The sequence below is a fragment of the Nanorana parkeri genome, unplaced genomic scaffold (assembly GCF_000935625.1).
Source record: "Nanorana parkeri isolate BGI_ZX_2015 unplaced genomic scaffold, ASM93562v1 scaffold384, whole genome shotgun sequence".
Lineage (NCBI taxonomy): Eukaryota > Metazoa > Chordata > Amphibia > Anura > Dicroglossidae > Nanorana > Nanorana parkeri.
Window position 1 is genome coordinate 283,434 of NW_017306652.1, and position 3,092 is coordinate 286,525.

Consider the following 3,092-nt stretch of genomic DNA (forward strand, 5'->3'; position numbering starts at 1 on the left):
TCCCCTTCCCAAATTGTTTAAACAAGCATTCATTTTTAAGAAAAAACAAAAAAAATTATAATATCTAAATAAACATGTGCACAATTGGCCAGCTGAGTGATTTTTGCATCACCGGCACTTCTTTATTTTGTGTCTGCGGGTTAATGCTGAATATTCAAAAAAAAAAACACTGAGCTTCCATAACAGTGCTGGAGTTGTAAAAAGCACATTAGCAGAGATCAAGGGGTTTTGGAAGTCAAAGTCACAGGTCTTTGTAAACAGAGCTTCTCCCATATTCATAAGAAGCAATATCATGCTGTAGAAAGTAAGCACATCTGAGTCCATAATAATAAAATAAATCAAAATTCAGCAGTGGGATACAAATGTAGAAATGATAAATGTAAAGCTTTGGCACAGGTATATTTAGCATTACTTATAGGGTGTTGTGCTAAAAGTGTATTTTTTTAACTTGCAGCCCAGAAAACTCGTGTTCACTTCTGACTTTTTAAGCATCAAAAAACAGAAAAGCCTCCTGCACATGATAAGGTGTTAGATGTAACACATACTTTCTATAGGCAAAGTGAGAAAAAAAAATCTTTAATTTGTAAATTGCCCTTTAACGCTTCGAATCACCAAGAGTGATAATACGATGCACGATTTATTAAATCCCAAGGACAGTGCACAAAGTTGAATTTGGGTAAACTTATTAACTGCCTGAGGAGTCAGTAGCAATATGCTTTCCATCCAGGACGGAGAGGGTTAAAGCTAATATTTTGTCAGCATGATGAATGAGCCTGGAGCACACGAGTTACATATGCAGCCTTGTCCTTCCCTGATTCTCCCACACAATCTGATAGATCCTTCCCATACAAGATGTAACATTAAGCCCATGTCGTGGCAATTTAATCCATTGTTTGGCTCTAATTCAAAGCTGCTGAGGTAGAAAAGCTGCTGCAAGTGGGGATGAGTACTGAGATGCTGCTGGCTCCTCTGAATAAACATACATCTCGTGTCCTGTTCACTTTTTTCCTGATCGGACTAAGCGCTTGCAATAACATTCCACTGCTGCCCATTGGCTTTTCTATGGCACTTAGAAGGGTGAAATTCCTTCATTTGAAAGGCAGTAGAAGAATCAGTAGTGGTTTTATGCGAGTCATCTAGAGCTCTCGCTCTCTATAGATAGATAGATCGATAAATACATTTGCCAGCACAATAAAATTATGAGACGTCTAATAAAATGAGTCAAAATCATTTAATTGCTAACAACTAACATAGAACTTCTTTTACTTTAAATAGGTTACTTCCACAATTCATTGTAACCTGTACTAACAACTTTTTTTTATGCCTTTCAGAATGTCTTTTATAGCATAAAATAACAGTACCAATATAAATCATCCATGTGACATTTAATAAACAAAAATGACAATGATACAAAAATAATAATACAAACAATAACAATAATAATAATATTATTATTATTTATTATTATTATTAATAACAATAAAATAATAATACTAGTAATTCTAATAGAATAATAAAAAAAACAAATAAATGCAATGACATTCAAAAATCCATTTGCTACCAACATCTGAAAATAAAAGAAGTGATGTTATATGGTGTGCTGTCTAATATACTTTGGATAAAAATACAATTTGCATTTGACAAAATACCAGAGGCAGCATGATTTGTTACTATATTAGATTACACTTGCTACTAGCTTCTGATAGATCTCTTACCTCAGACATTAAGTTAAAAAGTAGTTTGTAAGCACATGCAGGACCCAAAGGAGCTTAATAGGCTTTCTCTGTCACCGTAAGCCAATATGCTAATCCTCAGCAAAGGCATATGGAACTACTTCCCTTCCTTTCTTTTCAGCTGAAGCCACTGGCACTATCCACTTAGAGCACTGTGCCTGCATAAGCGTGTATTCACACTGGGGTGGAAGGTCAGGCTGGACAGCTTACATGATTGGCCAGCAGGATAAAAGTCGCTTTATGGATCACGACACTGGAAGCCAGTGAGAAAGGAGAAATCACAGAGCAGCCAGGAAGGATACAATCCTCTCCCACTACAGTAACAGAATGCACAGTTCCTCCCACTGCTCTTATCAGTTCTACATTTTCATACTTTCAAACAAAACGTTCAAAACAGTTTGTTGTAAAAGTAAATAGTAGCCTGGAACTGATAGGGAAAACATCCACGAAATCTTCACAGATTCCATTTGTTCCTCGACTTCATTTTGCAGAAAAACTTCTACTAAATATGGAGATACAGCACAAGCTTTCAGCACCTGATCACAGAGTTCACTATGATTACTGAAAAGGGGGGGGGAATTAATCTAGCTTTGCAAATTAAAACCTTGGGGGCGAGGACACTGTATACCAGGTCTTTTTTTTTCTCAATTAATTAGCGTTACTTGTTTTTGATTTGTTAAGCATGAATGTTATTAGCACATCTGCCGTATTAAATGACTACATAGAAGAGAATAAAATATAGGTATTTTAAGCTTCTATATCATAAATATATTCTGCATCAATTGCATTAGTTGTAATAGTTACCAAATTGACTGTTTTCCAGTGTGATGTCTTTTAAATAATATTAATAATAAAAAGAAAAGATTTGCGCATAATAAATAGCCTACAGCTTTAATTAACAACGCAAAATGTAATGTGCGAAATGCAGAAACACACAAACACAAATAAGGAATCATCTTCAACTGACTGCTTTAGGCTTCAGAAAAGTGAAATCTTTTTGGTTGCTTTTGCCTTCTGTAGCTTGCACATTATCCATGATCTTTTTGCTTCCTTATTAAATCTGCTAGCATGGCCTGTACACATAACTCTACCTGCTCCATGATTTCATATAGTTATGTAATTCAAATAGAGGAAGCTGGCCCCGGGGTTAAAAAGCATCCCTGCCCAAGTATATTGTGCTGCCAATTCTGCTGAGTTCATAGAAATATGGAAGAACAATAGATTATCTTTTTTCAGTTCTGCAAACCTGGTGTACCTCAAACTTCTTAATCTTCTCTTTTTTATGCCATTTGAGGGATATGGTTACAAAAAAAGATCGTATTGGTAACAACATTTTCAAATGATAATTCTTTACTTATT

The 3,092-nt window shown here is 35.2% G+C and overlaps 1 protein-coding gene across 4 annotated transcripts in view; it reads right to left on the minus strand.

The window, feature by feature from the left end:
• The window catches only part of MEF2C (myocyte enhancer factor 2C), a 124,009-nt gene extending 122,161 nt beyond the window's left edge, over positions 1–1,848 (minus strand). For 2 of the 4 annotated variants that reach the window (XM_018559241.1, XM_018559239.1), the window contains exon 1: positions 1,716–1,848. The gene's annotated coding sequence lies outside the window, so the exon portion shown is untranslated. The remainder of the gene's footprint in view (positions 1–1,715) is intronic. The other 2 variants (XM_018559238.1, XM_018559237.1) reach the window with 1 other exon arrangement.
• Between the last annotated feature and the right edge of the window lie 1,244 nt (positions 1,849–3,092).